The following is a 19715-nucleotide window of genomic DNA, read 5'->3' on the forward strand; positions in this document are numbered from 1 at the left end:
GTTGCCCAGGCTAGAGTGAGTGCCATGGCATCAGCCTAGCTCACAGCAACCTTGAACTCCTGGGCTCAAGCAATCCTACTGCCTCAGCCTCCCGAGTATGGCTGGGACTACAGGCATGCGCCACCATGCCCCGCTAGTTTTTTCTATATATATTAGTTAGCCACTTAATTTCTTGTCGCGCTCGCCTCGCCAGCAAGGAAGACACGGCAACTGGAGTTCTTCTGACAGCGCTTTAATGGGGATTGCTTAACTGGTTACATGCGGAAGACGCTGAGGCGTTCTCGGCGGCTGCTTATATAGACAGTAAGTACACGGGGCATAACCTGATTGGTCAACACAGAACAGGAGAGGAGGCAAGGCTTTGCACATGCGCTGAACATCTGTTTGTCAGACGCACAGTAGGGTGTGACCAGGAAGCGGGCGCCATCTAGGAATGGCGTTGCCACCGCGCCCCACATCTCCCCCTATTTTATTAATTAAATGAGAACTGAGCAACCGTTCAGCACCGTCCTTCGACAGTACGATCCAGGATGCAGAGCCTCACTTCCACCAGCAACCACCTTACCTCGTGCAATGAGCAAAACTCGGAGGTGTGCAAAGGCTGGCTGTGGGATTGGAGACATGCCTTATCTGGTGCAATGGGAGAGATCCCTCAGAGTGCAAAGGCCATGTCTGCTAAAATACCTGGGGGTAGGAGCGGGTGCAACCCAAAACTAGGCTAACCTTTTAGCATGGTCAACCACACCTGTGTAGACTGTCCCAGTTCAAGCGCAGCAAATGCCTGTGCCAATACCACATGGTCCCTCCGTCTCTGGGCCTGCAGCCTACAGATGGCCCACAGCCCGCCGCCAGCTGCAGCAAGCAGCAAGACGGCTGTGGCTGCAAGACTGAAACAGAGTCATAGAGCTAGGAGCTTCAACAGGAACAGGAATGTATCTAGGCAAGCGGGTAACAATGGCAGAGAGGTGAGACGTGGCATTCCAACACAATGTATAATTGCACATATTAGAGGAACAGTTCACATGTGTACCAGAGGGTTTTTCCGTGGATACCACCCAGATAAACGGGGGCCAAACACAGACAGGTGTAGGGGCAAAGGTCACGTTTCGCCTCCCGCAATCACCCTCACAGAACCTTCAAAAGAGTCGCTAAGATTCCATGCGAAACTAGCATTCCCTGCCATACCCCCAGCCACTATGGACAGGGGAGCCAAGTCTGTGCAGCTCCCGTTAACCCCACACAAAACACAAAGTCCCCTTCAAGGAGAAGGATCTATTTCCCTCCAGTTTACTACTCTGTGTGTCCAACGGCAGGTACGCAGTGCCCAGGGAAACATTAGTAGAAAAGAGGCGGGGGAAAATTGGTGAGTTATGTGTCACAGGCATCGGCAGGGGAAGTACTGACAGGATCCCCCAGCGTGGCTCCGCTGCCATCCTCGCGATCATCCATACTGTCGTCAGGAGGAGTAGCCAACACATCTTCATGCTGCTCCAGAGGCTGCTGCACCGTTCTAGTCAGCCGCGTGGGCACCCAGATGGGATTGTCCTGGTCCTGTGGAAAAATACAAATAGCTCCCCTGGATCTCATTATCACTGGATCCGGGCCTTTCCATAGATTAGACAACACATCTTTCCACTTCACTAATTCTTTCTGTGGCGGAGCAGGCGTGACATGCCTGTCTGCTGCCGAACGTCCCTTGACATCTAAATTTAAAAAATTTAAAGTAAAGACAGCAAAGGAAAGGCGTCCTTTGGGTGATAGCCCTAGCTGTAGGGCATCTCCCCCTTTTTGTTTTTGTAAGTACATTTTGCCGTGAGCACGCTCCACGATGCCTTGCGCTTGAGGGTTGTAGGGAAGACCGGTACGGTGCTCCACACCCAAGCAAGTGCAAAACTGCTGAAAAGATTTTGAGGTATAAGCCGGGCCATTATCTGTCTTAATAGCCCGGGGCTTGCCCCAGGCTGCCCAAGCTTCTAGGCAGTGAGTGATAACGTAACTTGCCTTTTCTCCAGCCAGAGGCGTGGCATGAAGGACGCCTGAGCACGTGTCACAGACACGTGAACATATTGAAGCTTCCCAAAAGATGGGACATGAGTTACATCCATTTGCCACAGATGTAGAGGACGCAAACCCCTAGGATTCACGCCCGTATGAACAACGGTGCGAAAAGGAGCACAATTTGGACATTGCAGTACAATCTCACGAGCATCTGCACGCGTGATGTTGAACTTAAGTCGTAAGGTTTCAGCTGGCACATGATAAAGTTTATGAAAGTCTATGGCGGCGGCGTGGCCATCAGACACCCAGAGGGCGCGAGTGGCGCGATCTGCCATAGCATTTCCCGCAGCCATAGGTCCAGGTAACAAGGAATGAGCTCTGATATGCTGAATGGAAAATGGGTTTTTCCTATTTTGAATAGTATTCCTAATTTCTGTAAATACAGAAAAGACAGTACTCTTGGCAAGAAAGTGAAAGGAGTTCTCTAACTGTTTAACTGCGTTGACCACATAAAAGGAGTCTGAGATGATGTTGATAGGTTCAGTGATGGTACTGAGAACCAGACCGACTACGGCACACTCTACTAGCTGAGGAGAAGAATAGTTAAACTGTTTGGTATACACCTTGTCCTGAATGACATAGCTCCCAATACCCGTCTTAGAACCATCGGTATACACATCTAAGGCATCAACCAAAGGTTGTAGTGAGGTTACCCTTGGGAAAATAAGCTCGTTCCTCATTGCAAACTGCAGCAAGGCATGTCTGGGATAATGGTTATCAATGCTCCCCGGGAAGGTGCATCTCAATATGGCCCATGCATCAAGAGTGGCACAGTGTTCACCTGATTGGCAGTATATGGACAAATCAGGCTATCAGGGTGACGCCCAAAATGGGATGCAGCCAAACTAACACCCTTTAAAGCTATCTCGGCCACACAGGTAGGATAGTGGCCAATCACCTTTCCTGGAGAGGCTTGAGGATGCACCCATAAAAGGGGGCCATCCTGCCAAAGCACTGCCGTAGGGAGCGTGGGAGAAGGGAGTACACAGAGGGAGAAAGGATCATGGTGTTGAATGCGCACCAGTTGCGCCTTCTGAATGGCTTCTTCTACCTTATGAAGAGCCTTAAGGGCCTCAGGAGTCAAAGTTCTAGGGGACGTAATGTGTGAGTCTCCCTCTAGAATCTGAAATAATGGCTTCAGTTCTGCTGCGGTAAGACATAGGAAAGGTCGAAGCCAATTGATATCTACTAGCAGCTTTTGGAAATCATTTAATGTTTTTAAGGCATCTCTTCGGATGGACAGTCTTTGAGGTACGATTTTGTCAGGGAGAATGCTACTACCAAGAAATGCGCCCACTTCTCCCTCTTGCACCTTCTCAGGGGCGACCAGCAAGCCCTTTTCCCTTAAGTGAGCCTGAAGGGACGCATAAGCCTGGCGAAGTACGCCATCATCACAATGACACAAGAGAATATCATCCATATAGTGTATAATTTTTACCTTTGAAAACTTCTGCCTAACCGGCTGGATAGCCGAGACCACATAAAGTTGGCACATAGTGGGACTATTAGCCATACCCTGAGGTAAAACCTGCCATTGATATCTTGCATCAGGCTGCTCATGGTTTATGGAAGGAAGCGTGAATGCAAATCTGCTTTTATCTTGTGGGTGCAGGGGAATAGAGAAAAAACAGTCTTTGATGTCCAAGATAATTAGACTCCAATGTTTAGGCAAAGCAGAGAGAAGGGGCAGTCCTCTTTGAACAGGCCCCGTAAGCTGCATCTGGGCATTAATTGCTCTAAGGTCATGCAACAGTCTCCACTTACCAGACCTTTTCTTAATCACAAAAATAGGGGTATTCCAGGGAGATTGAGAGGGCTCAAGATGCCCAAGAGTAAGTTGTTCTTGCACTAGGTTATGGGCAGCGAGTAACTTTTTAGAGGGTAAGGGCCACTGAGGTACCCACACTGGCTCCTCTGTTTTCCAGGGTATGGGCAGAGGATCCCCAGTGGCCCCTAAGAAAAACCCAGCCCGTGCCTTAAGGCCCACGGCATGGGTTCTATAGGTTCAACTCTACCCTGCAAATTCTTTCCAAGACCTTTACCTGGGACGCAGCCCATGCTCTTCATTAGCTTTTGACTTTGAACAGAATAGTCATTGGTCAATTTGAAGTCCAATTGCCGTAGCAAATCTCTACCCCAAAGGTTCACAGGCAGAGGTAGGACATATGGTTGAAAACTGTCCTCTCTACCCTCATTATCCTTCCATCTCAGTGTCTGGGCGCTGATCACTGGAGAGGATGCATATCCCAATCCCTGCAAAGTTTGAGCCGACGGGGCCAAGGGCCACGTTTTTGGCCACCAGCATTCAGAAATTATACTAGTGTCAGCTCCTGTATCCAGGAGGCCCGTAAATGTCTTTCCCTGTATGGTTAAGTCCATAGTAGGGCGTTCATCTAAATTCAATGACAAATACGCACAGTTTCCTCCAGAGGAACCAAAACCTTTTTCTCCTCTAGTTTCTTGTTTACTAGGGAATAAAGAATGGAGGCTAGGTAAAATTAGCAACTGTGCTATCCAGTCTCCTGGATATATGGGAACTATGCCTCTAGTTGAAGAGCAAAGAATCTTCACTTGTCCCTCAAAATCTGAATCAATAACCCCTGGGTGAACTATCAGTCCCTGCAAAGTTGAGGAGGACCTCCCAAGGACAAGTCCTACAGTATGTTCAGGCAACGGCCCCTTGAAATCAGATGGGACCGGTTGGCACCCCATGAGAGGAGTTAACACTGTTGTGGTGGTGGCACAGAGGTCCAGTCCTGCGGAACCTTTAGTGGCTCTCCTCGGCTCCCCGGAGGTGCCAGCAACGGCACCGGAGTGCTCTGCATGACCCCATATATTTGAGGGCCCTGAGGTCGAGGGCCCCGGTTCCCGTTTTTTTGTTGGTCATGTTCTTTTGGCGAACGGTTGATTGGTCTTCCTTTAATATCCTTGGTGGATCTACACTCACTGGCCCAATGTCTTCCTTTTTGACAAGTAGGGCATATCCCCGGCACCTTAGGCTGAGGGCGCTCCTGCTTGGGCAATCTGCACTGCCTCTTAAGGTGACCGGGTTTTCCACAATTGTAGCAGGTCATATCCTTGCCCTTTTGAGCGGCTAGCACAGCAGCTGCTAACCCACTGTTGGTAAATTTCCTCTTACCTCTCCCCTGTTTGGTAGCAAGGTCTTTCAATTGTTTGTGCTGGAGAGGCTCATGATACCGTTGCTGATTGTTGTTCTCGAAAACAGGGAATGAGAGAAACATTTTCCTCATATCGCGGGGCCTGATGAACGAGCTCCCGCTGACTTGCTTGGGTCTGGCTCCTCCCTGCGCTCTCAGAGGAGGGGCGGTAGGGGCAGTGAAAGCAGCGTCACTGTAGGGCGGCGGCCGGTATCGCCCCGCCCCATACTTCGCCGCTTCCTCTTCCAAAGTAGCTTCCTCCTCTGAATCTAGCTCCTCCCCTGAACTTGAGGAAGTAAGAGAAGAGGAAGAAGAGGAACCATCCTCAGAAATATCTAATTTCTTAAATTCTGACAGAAAAAGGCTTTCTCCCCTGTCTTCTGTCCTGTCCTTTCCTTTGTTATTTTTATTCTTGGTACCTTTACATTTCTTTCTCTCCCTTTTCTTTTTTCCAGGCCTTCTCCCTTTGTCTGACTCTGAGGTACTGTCTTGATGGTCAGAGAGCACCTTTTGCCCTGCCTGTACCTGGGCTGCACAACTTTTATCATTCAGGCACGACCGGATCATAGTCCACACAGGGAGCGTGCCCTGCCATAACGTGCCTTGCTCCTCTCCCCGCAGCAGATCTTTCTCCAACTTATCCCAAGACGGGACATTTAATGACCCGGAATGGAGAAACCACGGCGCGACCCTGTCCACCTCCTTCATAAAATTCCACAGCAGACGCTCCGATAGGGCCAGGTCCCGCGCCTGCAGCACACCCTGCAAAGCTTGCACAAAAGGGCGGCTTTGGGAGTCACCCATGTCTCCTTTATCTACAGGAGCGAAGAGCAAAATATACTTGTTCGAAACGAAAGCAGGGGGCTCACGGGCTCTCACTAACAGCCTACTTTGGTCAGCAAAGGTCCGAATTCGGTTCCGTCCCACGCGTCAGTTCTGAACTCACCTCTATCGAGGTCGTCTCCGCTGGTGCTTCAAAGTTGTTTCGGTTCCCGGGTTTCGGCACCACTTGTCGCGCCCGCCTCGCCAGCAAGGAAGACGCGGCAACCGGAGTTCTTCTGACAGCGCTTTAATGGGGATTGCTTAACTGGTTACATGCGGAAGACGCCGAGGCGTTCTCGGCGGCTGCTTATATAGACAGTAAGTACACGGGGCATAACCTGATTGGCCAACACAGAACAGGAGAGGAGGCAAGGCTTTGCACATGCGCTGAACATCTGTTTGTCAGACGCACAGTAGGGTGTGACCAGGAAGCGGGCGCCATCTAGGAATGGCGTTGCCACTGCGCCCCACAATTTCTTTCTATTTATAGTAGAGATGGGGGTCTCGCTTTTGCTCAGGCTGGTTTCGAACTCCTGACCTTGAGCAATCTGCTGGCCTCGGCCTCCCAGAGTGTTAGGATTACAGGCGTGAGCCACCGTGCCCACCCGGCCAAAACCTGTTACTTCTGCCCAAACCTGTTCAAGGCTTAACTAACCTGGGCCTCTGGGGAGCCACGAGCCAGGTTTCTGATGACAGAGGGGTGACTCTGAGTATTTTTAGGGAAAAAAGAACAGGGAAGTGGTGGGGAAAGTTGGTCTCAGACCAAAGATATGACAAAAATTCACTCCTGGATGGAATCTTTCAAATCCAGTTGTGCTGTAGGGTGCTGGTAGACCCAGTAATGACACTCTCCCTCACCACATCCCCACCCCTGGACCCTGTGAGTGTGTCTTTAACCATGTATTTTACATGGTTCAAATGTCACAGCAAGGGTCACAGCGGGTGGTCCCAAGGACAAACCGAGGGGCACACGGAGAGTTGGAGAATCAAAGTTTATTTCCCCGGCGGGCCACACCACCAAATTCTGAGCACCGTCTACCGGATTTTTCCCACTTTATTAAGTTGGGGTGGTCCAAGGGGTGGGGTACCAGGTGTAGGTCAGTAGACGTGTCACACAATAGGTTAATGTTATGTTGATGCGCCAGGCAATAGGTTCAGTGTTATGCTGATGCCAGGCGGTAGACCAGTTGATGGGCCAGGAAACCGGTTGGTGTTATGCTGATGTGGGTCTGAAGCCCAAATAATAGATGGGGGTTTCCCTTATTACAAAGAGACCTTGCAGATATGGTTAAATTAAGGATTTTTGGGTGGAGAGATTATCTTGGACTATCAGGATGGGCCTGATGTTTTGTAAGAGGGCAGGCAGGAGGGTCAGAGTCAGGAGGTGAGGTGAAGACAGCAAAAGCTGGAGTGATGGGAGCATGCAGACATGGGGTGCCGGTGGTCTCTAGAAGCTGGAGGAGGAAAGGAAACGGATTCTCCCCTGCGCCTCCAGAAGGAATGTAACCCCGTGACCTTCTTTGGACTCCACAACTGTAAGATGATAAATGGGGTGGTTTTAAGCAACTAGATTTGTAGTAATTTGTCACTGCAGCAACAGGAAACGAGTACAAGGACCCTTAAATCCCCTTTGTCAGTATCTCCACCAAGTGACCTTCCAGCCTTGTCTTGAATGCCTCCCGAGACAGGAGTATCACTACACGGGCACCCTGTTTCCTTTCCAGCAAACTCTTTCTTATCTCAAACCTTCCTCTGCCAACTATCCACCCGCTGCACCCTCATTTCAGCCCCAGTTCTAGGAGCAAAAAGGACAGAAGGACACACCCAATCCCTATCCCTTATACACATCAGGCTTTTGTAGACGGATAATAATAATTCTCTTCCCCAAGCTTAACATCCTCCAACTTCTCCCTTGCTCAGCTTATCAAAAAGGTCTAAAAGCCAGCTTTCTTTGGACGAGGCCCCAGCTACACTCTGGAGGGGGTCTCCTCGCCCACGGCCCAGGCCGCAGGAGGAGCGGGTGACAAAGCCCGTCGCGGGTTGGGGAGGTGGCGGTGGGTGGGCTCCGGACGCTCTCCACCGGTATTAGCGATGGGTAATGATATTAATGACATTAATATAATGCCACCCCTGAGGCTCAGAGCCTTGGCAGGAGGCTGGAAATTAATATTATTCCGTTTGCATTGTATTTGCTTCTGTTGATGGCAAAGGGAACTGCTTTGCCATTTGCAACATCGCCATATCCAGTAAAAAGACCGACAGTTTGAGACCAGCGGTGGTGTGTCCTTACCTGCGGCCCCACCGGCACTGCAGGCCACGTTCGGAGCTGCCGGGGACACAACCCCAGCCGAGCTCAGAGTTCCGTTACGAACTACATGAGATCTTCCAGGCTCTCCTCCAGGAAGTCAGGATGGCCGAGCGGTCTAAGGCGCTGCGTTCAGGTCGCAGTCTCCCCTGGAGGCGTGGGTTCGAATCCCACTTCTGACAGCTACTGTTTTCCGCCCCAAAGCTTCAGAGAATTTGAACCTCTGTCTGGCCCCCTACTAAGAAGGCTCTGCGACAAGAGAATGTGAACCTGTGGCTACAAAGTAAGGGGATCAGAGGGGCACAGCACATAGCAAGCTTTCGTTTTACATTCTAAAGTCAAATAAGTGTGTGTTAGGAAAAATAAAGTCTGTTAAGAAGAAAAAAATTGGGTTTGTAAAAGGGTTAAGAAAGAAGACTATCAAAACAGGTATCCACTGTTCCCAGTAGATAATCTGGGATTGGCGAACAAAAATGGCAGCTTTGTCAGAAGTGGGATTCGAACCCACGCCTCCAGGGGAGACTGCGACCTGAACGCAGCGCCTTAGACCGCTCGGCCATCCTGACTGCTGGCTTTCTGTTGTGCAAGCAAACCTCTTTGAAAGCTCCACATTGTGCGCATGCGCAGTGAGCGGCCTAGGCGTTGCTCGCCGCCCAGCGTCGGGAAGGGCGAGATGCAAACGCCCGCTCTGAGGGACGAGGCGAGGTGGGACGCGGCGCGGCAGAGCGAGGCACCCGGGCGGCGCGAGAGGGCGCACCGGGCACGCCAGAGGAGCGGACGGCCGGGAGGCCGCGGACTGTGGCGGTAACGGCCGTGCCCCGGCGGCTCCGGTGTGCAGTGGCTCTGCACGCGCGCTTCACCGTCCGTGCCGGCGCAGGCGCCTCGCCTTCCGCGCGCGCCGCCAGCCCGCAGCCCGCGCCGGCTCGGAGGTGCTTCCCACTGCTGGCCCGCACCGGGCAAGGCCGGGCATGTCGGGTCCGGCCCGCGTCTGCGCGCTCCTTCCGCACACGGCTGCGCACTCGAGTGCGCACGCTCGCCAGTGTGCCCTGCTCGTCTGCTCCGGCTCCGCGTGGGCCGAGCCCTGCCGCGTGCCCGGCCGGGTCCCCAGCGCCCACACGTGCCCGGCACACAGCTGGTGCGCAGGGGACCTCCGTGGACGCATTCCTCCCTCGCTTCCTCTTCCCTGCGCCCGTCATCCCGTGACTCGTCGCCCCTCTCCTGGCCCCCGCGCTCCTTCCTGCTTCCCCTTCCGCCCTCCGCCCCCAACCCCAGGCTGTCCCGCGCCCGGCCGTGTCGCAGACCGCGGACCAGGAGGACACCTGGACCCAGGCCCAGACGGTGTGAGCAGGGGTCACATCAACCCCTTAGTGCGCTCCGACTTGCCTGAGATGGCATCACAGAGAGGCCTCAGCAGGAGCACCCCCTACTGCCCTGGGGTCAGGTCCCCCGGGGACGCTCAGGCCTTGGGATGCAGCCCCTTGCGGGGGCAGAGGTCCTAATTACCTGAAAGATGATGAAACCCTCCCCTTTCCCTGTCCCAAATGCCCCTCGTCGTTGACAGACTGCATTCATTCCTTTAGGTTTAGCACTGACCTCTTTTGTGTCCTCTCCTAAAGGGATCCTCCTGCCTCAGTCTCCAGAGTAGCTGCGACTACAGGTGCGTGCCACCACGCCCAGCTAGGTTTTTCTATTTTTGGTAGAGACAGGGCCTCACTCTTGCTCAGGCTGGTCTCGAACTCCTGACCTCAAGGGATCCTCCCCACTAGGCCCCCCGGAGTGCTAGGATTACAGGCCACCACACCTGACCTTGCAAATGATTCTTATCCATAGAAATGCAAGTGCATTTTGTTGGGGTGGAATGCAATTGATTATTCCTGTGGATATTGACCAATTTTGTATCTATTTATAAATTCATTTCAGCATTTCCTGTTGCCAATATTTGTGTGTCTTTTTTTTTTTTTTTAGGCCTTCAATAGGTGTTTGCAACTTTTATTCCAATTACATACAAATAAAATCAGTGGCTATTTGTGTGTCTTTGAATTTTCCTTTGAACTGGTGGTGAAATCATATTGGTTTCCCCATTGATTAATGACCTAAATAAAATCTTCAATATGTGTTCATTTCATATTTATAGGAGAATTATGATTTTATCTCAAGAATTATCCTTTTTTGTTTGTTTGTTTTTTTGAGACAGAGTCTCGCTTTGTTGCCCAGACTAGAGTGAGTGGTGTGGTGTCAGCCTGGCTCACAGCAACCTCAAACTCCGGGCTCAAGCGATCCTCCTGCCTCAGCCTCCCGAGTAGCTGGGACTACAGGCATGCGCCACCATGCCTGGCTAATTTTTTCTATATATATTAGTTGGCCAATTAATTTCTTTCTATTTATAGTAGAGACGAGGTCTTGCTGTTGCTCAGGCTGGTTTCGAGCAATCCACCCGCCTCGGCCACCCAGAGTGCTAGGATTACAGGCGTGAGCCACCGCCCGGCCGAGAATTATCCTTTACCAATGATTAAGAGTGACTAGGGGCTCTCCTAGGTAGGTGGTTAGGAGTCACCTCTCTGAGGAGGTGACACTGAGTTCAAAAGGAGAGAGACAAGCAAGACCAAAGCGGGGAGCGGCAGTGTGCCAGACGGGAGACCTCGCCAGTGCAAAGGCCCTGAGGCAGAGAGGACCGTGGTCTGTTGGAGGGACAGGCAGGCCAGTGGGGCAGGGTTAAGGGCGGAGGGGGCTGAGGTCCCTATTACACAGGGCTGGGGCGCCAGGGCGAGGAGTTTGGGTTTCCTTCTGTGTGTGATGGAGTCGCTGGAGCGTTTCACAGGGGAGTGGCACGATGCCAACGGCCGTTGCGAACCATCCCTTTGGCTTCCGTGTGGAGGACGGACGAGAGGCCCGGCGAAGAGGTGGAGCCAGGGAGAAGGCCATGACAGCGAGTGTGCGAGATGGCGGTGGCTGGCCCAGGGAAGTGGAGACTGCAAAAGGCGGTCAAATTCGAGACTCAGGATGTGTTTTGGAGGTAAAACAGACAAGCCTGCTGGCGGGCTGGTCTGTGTGTGCAGTCCCGATGTGGAGAGAGAAGACGCAGGGATGCGGCAGGAAGTCACCAGGACCGTGGACAGGCCAGGTCACCAGATGCCCACAACTTCCTTCCATCCCCATTTTGCAGACCAGGGACCCGAGGCTCAGACGGGCCAAGTGACTTGCCCAAGGTCCTCCTTGGGACCCTGCGCTATCCACCCCTGGAACCCTCCCCTCATCTGTCACCCGCCAGCCTTTCTGAGTGTGATGATTTGGGAGAGGAGAAAACAGAGGCAGGATCGGAGCTGGAGCCCAGCCGGCCCTGTCCTGCCTGGGAGAAAGTGCTCGCTTCATGGGGGCCACTCGGCCCTATCTCCTGGGTTTGGGTAAGTGGTCAGCTGTCCTCCCCGACCCGACGCCTTTCAGGTGACCTTCCTGGCCTGGAGGAATCTTTCCAGGACAATGTTTCAGCCCCAGGTCCCTGAGACCAAAAATGGGAAGGGAGATGGCCACTACTCCTGTTTATCTCCCGATTTCCCCTCAGCAGCCTAGATGCCAACAATGGGCCCCCAAGGGACAGCCCTGGCGCATTCCCTGCTTTGGTCATTTGTCCAGCTTGGGAGAGAGAGGAAAGCCCCCGGGCCGAGCCTGAGAAGCCCCGGCAGCCAGGGAAGCCCCTGCGTGGCTCTTCCTGTGCCCAGCCCTGCTCAGTAGAGATGGAATCAGTTGGCCAAATGGGGACCTAGTTCTCATCCAACCAAGGGACCTGAAAGAGGAAATCCTAGCACTCCTGGGATTTTGACACTCATTACCAGCCCTCCTGGGGAAAGTGGCAGGAAGCTGAGTTTTCCTTTTAGAGAATTTGGAGATTTCCTTTCCAGCCATGATTTCACTTAATGTTTGTAACAGCACCACGGCACAGGTCACCATTATCCCCAAATCACAGGTGAGGAAAGTGAGGCTCAGAGAGCCCAAGTAACATACCCAGAGTTGCACAGCCGATAAGTGGGACCCAACCTGTCTGGCTCAAAACCTGTCCTTGAGAAGTACTAGGTGCCCCGTATGGTGTGAGATGCATTTTTAAAAAACATTATCTCCTTAAAAAAAGCTGTGAGGGGCCGGGCTCGGTGGCTCACACCTGTAATCCTAGCTCTCTGGGAGGCCGAGGCGGGCGGATTGCCCGAGGTCAGGAGTTTGAAACCAGCCTGAGCAAGAGCGAGACCCCGTCTCTACTATAAATAGAAAGAAATTAATTGGCCAACTGATATATATAGAAAAAATTAGCCAGGCATGGTGGCGCATGCCAGTAGTCCCAGCTACTCGGGAGGCTGAGGCAGGAGGATTGCTTGAGCCCAGGAGTTTGAGGTTGCTGTGAGCTAGGCTGACGCCACGGCACTCACTCTAGTCTGGGCAACAAAGTGAGACTCTGTCTCAAAAAAAAAAAAAAGCTGTGAGGGCTTGCCAATTCAGGTGGCAGGCTGGACTGAGAGATGGTATTTTTAGTCCTGTTTTCATTATCGAGGGAGACTTAAAAGAAAGGGTAGGCTTTTCCCAGCAAGGCAGTCCAAGAAGCATGGCCAGCCTTTTGTGGCTCAGGCTCTGGTTTCCTTGGCTGAGGGTGGAGGGCAGAAGCCACGAGGCGCCAGGGGAGAACCCCTGCCAAGGCCCTGGTTTGGGCATCTTGACCACTGAGAGGAGCCAGGCCAGCCGCAGGGGACCGGGAAGTCCCGGGGTGAAGTGGATGATGCAGGGAAGAGCTCTAATGGGATGGGAGGATGCTGGTCCCCAAGGTCTACCCTTGGCGTGGAGAGCCAGTCTCTCACTTTTGAATGGGTCACGTGGACAGTGAGCATTTCAGTGGTGACCAGAATGGACCAAAAGCCAGGAACTTGCTTCCAAGTTCTCTTGACTGCTTTTATTATTTATTTATTTATTTTGAAACAGAGTCTCACTCTCTTGCTAGGGCTAGAGTGCCGTGGCGTCAGCCTAGCTCACAGCAACCTCAAACTCCTGGGTTCAAGCGATCCTCCTGCCTCAGCCTCCAGAGTAGCTGGGACTACAGGCATGTGCCACCATGCCTGGCTAATTTTTTTTTTTTTTTTTTTTTGAGACAGAGTCTCACTTTGTTGCCCAGGCTAGAGCAAGTGCTGTGGCGCCAGACTAGCTCACAGCAACCTCAAACTCCTGGGTTCAAGCGATCCTCCTGCCTCAGCCTCCAGAGTAGCTGGGACTACAGGCATGCACCATCATGCCCAGCTAATTTTTTCTCTATATATTAGTTAGCCGATTAATTTCTTTCTATTTATAGTAGAGACGGGGTCTCGCTCTTGGTCAGGCTGGTCTCAAACTCCTGAGCTCAAGCGATCCTCCGGCCTTGGCCTCCTAGAGTGCTAGGATTGCAGGCGTGAGCCACTGCGCCCGGCCTGGGCTAACTGGGTTTTGGGTTCTGCTCGGAGCTGCGCCAGCACAGAGCCTTCCGTCAGGCGGGGCTGGGTCCTGAGTGGGGCGTGCAGGGCTGCAGTGTCTGAGGCCTAGAGCCCTGGTACTGTCCCAGGTATACTCGCTGTGGCTTATCAGTGGCGACAGATGAAAAGACTGCAGTGACACTTGGTAAGCGGGGCTGCAGGGAGCCTCCCATAGTCCTCCCCCTCCTGGCTTTTCTCCTCTCCTGGATTCCCCATGATCCATCAAGCTGCTGGGCCGGCTCCAGGCTCAGGCTCTGATCTGCTCTCAGTGGTGCGCACCCTACTAGCCGTTTAATCTTGAATATTTCCGCCAAGCTCATTATGGCTTTCCTGTTCGACCCGATGGCCCAGTACCTTCGGGAGCCCCTTTTGATTCCATCCAACCCCTTCTCTGGCTACCTCCCACCCTCACCCCAAGTCCCTCCCCGTCCCCAAGCCCCCACCCTAGTCTTGGGGTGCAAGCCCCCCAATGTTCCTTTGGGTAACACCCCTCTGGCCACTCTGGTCCTAGCAGATCAACTGGGGCTGACTTTACTCTCCTCCCCTGCTGGAAATGACACGTGACTCGGGTCTGACCAATCAGTCAATCCCGCTCACCTGGACACAGCACTGATTGGTTCGGAAATGAGCACACGATTCCACTTGATCCAATGGGAGCCTGGCCGGTGGGAGCGGGACACTCGGAATAGGGAAGCTGGGAGTGGGGGCCTGGTGGCCGAGCTGCTGGTGGCTGTCTCTGCTATGCCATCTAGCACCTACTTGAGAAGAAAAGCTAGAAAATGCACAAAGTTAGATCTCTGGTAACATTGACATTATTTGAACACCTAGATCTAGCTGTGCCTGAAACCACATCTTCCTGGTCTTTGCAGTTTCAGGAGCCAATGTCCTTTTGCATTTAAGCCAGTTTAATATGAATTTCTGTCACGTGTAACCCAAACACAAACACAGCCTAGATCTGTGCTGTCCCACACGGTAGCCACTAGCTGGCTATGGAGCATTTGAAATGTGGCTAGTCCTTTATAGGCTATTGTTCTTTTTTAAACAAAAAAGGAAAAAAAAAATGTGGCTAGTCTAAACTGAGATGGATGGTAAGTGTGAAATACAAACTGGATTTCAAAGACAGTATGAAAACAAAACTATTTTATGATTAATATTTCTTTCTTTCTTAACCATCCAGCCCTAAATGTCATTGTTATTAATTTGTTGATGTGATATCAACATAATATGTTGATGTGATAATATATCGGTCATGTTGGGTTAAATGATTTTTTTTTTTTTTTTGCATAGACAATGGAAATTTATTTCTCACAGTTCTGGAGGGTGGAGGTTTAAGACCAAGATGCTGGCAGCCTAAGTTCTTGGTGAGGACCATTTTCCTGGCTTGCAGATGGCAGCATTTTGGCTGTGCCCTCACATGGCACAGAGAGGGAGAAAGGGAGGAGGGGAGAGGTGGACAGAGGGGGACAGGGACAGAGAAACAGTGAGAGAGCAAGAGAGGGGGAGGGTACCAAAAATATATTATTAAAATTAATTTCATCTGTTTCTATTTATTTTTCCAATGTTGCTACTAGAAAACTTTACTTTCATATAAATTTTAATTTTATATTGCTGTTGGACAGTGCTGACCATCTATAAAACATCAGGAAAGAAGAGGTCAGATCCTGCCTGTTTTAATGGTCCAGCCTTGGGGGATGAGAACTCCAAGGGTGCCAAAGAGGAGAAGGCCCGACAGAGGAGGTGGGCGAGGAAGGACAGGGCTGACCCACGTGGCTCGAGAGGAAGGGGAAGGCTGCCCAGGTAGGGAGCCCAGGTGAGCAAAGGCCCGGGGAGAACCAGGGCTGGTATAGAGCGGCCTGGGGGGTTAAGATGGGGCATGAATTCCTCCAGGAAGCCTGTATCCTGGCGAGCCCATAGTACAAAGGGACAAATATTCCATTTCCCTTTAAGCACTACTCATTTTCCAGGTGCTTCATGGGGGCCCAGGGTGGGCGCAGCCTTCCAGAGTCAGATCTAGCCCCTAAAATTCTGGGCCCCTGCATTGCAGGCTAGGTTGTCGGAGGCCTTGGGACATCAAATGGGGGCTTCCAGGGAGGGGGGCAGCCTGGGAGGGGCAGGAACCAGCAGCTGCAGCCCTTTCCCACCGGCGGCTGGGAGCCACTAAGAGTTTCGACATTTCCTCTGGAAATTCTCCCAACCTCAAATAGCTCCCAGCTCTGAACTCACGCCTAACGCTTTCTGTTTTCTCTAGCCCTTTTTCTGGCAGTCCTTTCTACGGCAGCTGGGATTCAGAGCCTAGAAAACTGCCTATACCCTTGGTCCTGGGGACCTCGGACCTCAACAGAGGACAGGCCAGCACAGGGGCACAGGTGGGGTCTGCCCGGGGCTGTGGGGTCAGACAGCCGGCAGGTGGACCTGCTGGGTCCCAGGAGGTCATACTGGCTGGTACAAATCAGGTGCCTGTTCCCCAGCCAGAGATGCCCCGACAGAGCCATGTTTCCCCAAATGGACTGCTTTTGCCATGTGAAAGAAAGAAGAGGCAGGAAAATTACTTTTGAATTCTAAAAAAAGAACATTACTGTTCTTTTTTACTGATGCCTCCTTTGTTCTGCAAAGGTTGCAGCAGATATATAGAGCAAGCGCGTTGGTTTATCAAGTTCCTCTTAAAAACGAGAGTCTGATGTGATATTTTTCTGGGTCAGGCGGTCTGAAAAAGGTTCGGAGTTGCTGATGGAGCTCAATGCGTTCACCTGGTCCTCAGCTCTCGCCTGGACGCCCCCTCCCCCCAACCCCCATCCCCGCCCCGGGGAGCCTTCCTTGACCTCCAGCCTGGGTCAGCTCCCCAGTCTGCACCAGAACCCTCAGCATGGGGTGTGTGCGTGTGTGTGCGTGCATATGTGTGTGTGTGTTCATGTGCATGTGTGAGTCTCAGCCCACCTGGGCCCCCACCAGGCCCCACACTCCACGTGGGCTGGGTCTGCTTGGGCTCGTCATGCCCCCCCATCCCAATGTCTGGTTCCTCATAGGCACTCTGGAAATATGTACCGATTGAGTGAATGGAGGAACGAACCCCAATTCAGAGTCTTTCCCCAGATATGTACAGCACCCCAACTAAGGCCCTCAGTCCTTGCGCTCACGTCCCCAAGACTGCATTTTGGGGGAACCAGTTCTCTCCTAGTTAACGTCTGACTATGAAAGCTCTCTCCACCTACTCGCCCCTCCTACCCAAGCTGGAGCCTCTGACATGGACGACTGCTTGCACGCCGTGGGCTGCTGGGCCCAGAGCAAGTCAGTCCTCGGACGCACGTGGCCCTCTGACCCGGTGGCATATGCCATCGGTGGCCACTCACTCGAGTCCACCGTCCAGCCTACCCGCACTGTCCACGGGCTTCCTGCGGTTTCCCTCCCTCCCTTCCTTTCCCGGCTGCTCTCCGCCACGCAGATCAGCCCCGGGTCTCTTGGGAGAAGCGCTGGCGTCTGCGGCAGGTGTTCCCGAGGCTCGGGAGGTAGTGTCAGGATTGGCGTGTCGCTGCAGAGTCTGGCCAGCGCTCTGCTTCCTCTTCTGCGTCGGGAAGCCCGGTGCTTGCTTACTGCCTGGTGCGCTCTGAGCCGGCGTGCTGGCCGGGCTCTGCGCTTTGCTGTGAGTGCCAGTGACCTGGAGCCGCACCCTCCCAGCTAGCCGTGGTCTCACGGTGGCCCCCCTTTCTTCCTGGGGCCACGACAGCATCCGGAGGGGCTCCAGGCACGCAAGCAGGTGTCTCCTCCTGCCACAGCAAGGACCGTGTGCTCACCGCCACCTGGAGGACCAAGCTAACGCACTGGCTGGGGAGACGCAGGTTCGGCGGCCGCACTGAGCATGGGGAGATGTTCCAGTGTTGGGGAAGCTGTCCCACTATGTCCCAAGCCATGCCCCGCCCCCGAGGCGGCTGCAGCGGCTAGCCGTGGAGCTTTGCCCCTGACCTCAGCTATACCACGGTGCGAGCTCTGCGGGGCGGTGAGGACACGTCTTCTCCCTGCTCACGGCTGCTGTGAGCTGCCCCCTGGGTGTCGCCGTGGGAAGGCCTCTACTCCAACCCCCACTTCCCTGGCCGGGCCATCGGCAGGGCCCCGCCCATCTACTCTGACACCTGGGAGTTTGGCGATGGCACCCCAGCTACCTGCTCAGGTCTCAGCTGGCCACTCCGCCAAGCCCCTCTTTATCTGGGACAGGAGGGAAGGGGGCAGCAGGCCAGGCCCTAGCTCCGGCTCCTCCTTCAGCCCCCATCATGGGAACAAATTGTTTCTCAAAGCAAAAAAAATGAAAAATAAAATAGCCATTGTTTGCTGCCTTCTTGGTGGCCCTGAGGGTGTGCAGGCCTGGGGCGCAGCAGGGGAGGCCTGAAGTCCCAGGTGGCAGCGTCACTGCTGTGATCCCCGCACATCCAGTCCCTCGTTGTCCCTCGTTGTCCATCAGCTGTTCCGCCCGTGGAAAGATCCCAGCCTTGCTCGCATCGGCTGATCTGACAGATCCTCCTGCTCCAGTGCAGTCTCCAAAACCTCTCAACGTTCTTTTTTTCTTCTTCTTTTTTTTGAGACAGAGTCTCACTCTGTTGCCCAGGCTAGAGTGAGTGCTGTGGCGTCAGCCTAGCTCACAGCAACCTCCATCTCCTGGGCTCAAGCGATCCTCCTGCCTCAGCCTCCAGAGTAGCTGGGACTACAGGCATGCGCCACCATGCCCGGCTAATTTTTTCTATATATTTTTAGTTGTTTGGCTAATTTCTATTTTTAGTAGAAATGGGGTCCCGTTCTTGCTCAGGCTGGTCTTGAACTCCTGACCTTGAGCGATCCTCCTGCCCCGGCCTCCCAGAGTGCTAGGATTATAGGCCTGAGCCACCACGCCCGGCCTGAGACACAGTCTTTAATAACAGTTTGTCAGAGAGGCCATCTTCCCATAACGTCGCTCAGTGGCTTCGAGCCCTGTGCCACTGGCCGTGGGATGCCTCTCAGCGTCCACTCCGAGACTCTGAGGCTCGTTCCTATTTCTCTGCGTTCGAGCGCTTCACCGTCAGTCCAGAGTGTGGGATCCAGCCGCCATTCTTAGGAACCCCCAGATAAGGTTGTACGAGTTCACAATCTGTTCCATTGCAGGTTCACAAATCCGCACTGTAGAGCCGCCCGGGCGGGGACCCCGCTGCGAAGATGCTACTGAGTATTCAGGGTTCGAGGTCCCCCCTGCCTGCAGCTGTCCGACCGCTGCCCGGCCCCCCTGACCGCCCTCCTTGCCTGGCTCGGCGCCAGGTGTGGCTGATGCCGGGTCGGGGCTGTGGCCAGGAGAAAGTGCCAACCCCCCCGACCAGACTGCCTCTGTCCGCACAGCCTGGGACCAGCCAAGCCCCCACTGTCAATCTGCCCCGGGGCTCCCGTGGGGATATGTGGAGGCAGGGGCCCCGCCCCCACTTCGCTGTCTCAGTCCTGGACTTAAAAAAAAAGTGTGCTTTCCTGGGGGCTTTTTCCTATGGAGAGGACTTTGTCGCTTTTGGGCAATGCTCTTTTTAATGCCCTTTGTTTTTACAAAAAGCACAGTAACCGTACATCAATTGCCTCGCTCGGACTGCAGAGTAGACGTCTGGCCAAACAAGTTTCCTGCCTGGCCCTACAGGTGGAGACCATTCCTGCCCTGAGTTACAGTTTAGTGGCCATGCGACCGAAGAGTTCCAGTCGCGCCCTCCCTCACCCCTTGCCCCGTGCCGCAGCTTGCGCTCGGTGGGCCGGGGCATCTGCTCGAGTGACCCTGGGGACCCCAGGCGGGTCTAGGGCAGGGCCGCGTGCTCTCACGAAGCTCCCCTGCGTGTCTGGGCTGTTAGGGAGCCACGTTCACAGGTGAGCCGAAGGGAGCCTGGCCGAATGGCAGCGTCC

The 19715-nt window shown here is 53.5% G+C and overlaps 1 long non-coding RNA gene and 2 other non-coding genes across 4 annotated transcripts; 1 reads left to right on the forward strand and 2 right to left on the reverse strand.

Annotated features, from left to right (window-relative positions):
* Nucleotides 1–216: 216 nt before the first annotated feature.
* On the reverse strand, nt 217–8405 carry LOC142862611 (uncharacterized). 2 transcript variants are annotated; one of them, XR_012913679.1, is made up of 3 exons: nt 8329–8405; nt 6163–6283; nt 217–1551 (listed from the first exon to the last, which is right to left on the reverse strand). It is a non-coding gene; the product is annotated as an uncharacterized LOC142862611 (long non-coding RNA). The 2 variants fall into 2 exon arrangements; XR_012913678.1 differs by lacking the exon at nt 8329–8405 and having other exon boundaries at nt 6163–7256.
* Nucleotides 8406–8442: 37 nt separating this feature from the next.
* On the forward strand, nt 8443–8525 carry TRNAL-CAG (transfer RNA leucine (anticodon CAG)). The gene has a single exon. It is a non-coding gene; the product is annotated as a tRNA-Leu (tRNA).
* Nucleotides 8526–8826: 301 nt separating this feature from the next.
* On the reverse strand, nt 8827–8909 carry TRNAL-CAG (transfer RNA leucine (anticodon CAG)). Its single transcript has one exon. It is a non-coding gene; the product is annotated as a tRNA-Leu (tRNA).
* Nucleotides 8910–19715: the final 10806 nt, after the last annotated feature.

This window comes from Microcebus murinus, chromosome 20 (genome assembly GCF_040939455.1).
Source record: "Microcebus murinus isolate Inina chromosome 20, M.murinus_Inina_mat1.0, whole genome shotgun sequence".
Classification (NCBI taxonomy): domain Eukaryota; kingdom Metazoa; phylum Chordata; class Mammalia; order Primates; family Cheirogaleidae; genus Microcebus; species Microcebus murinus.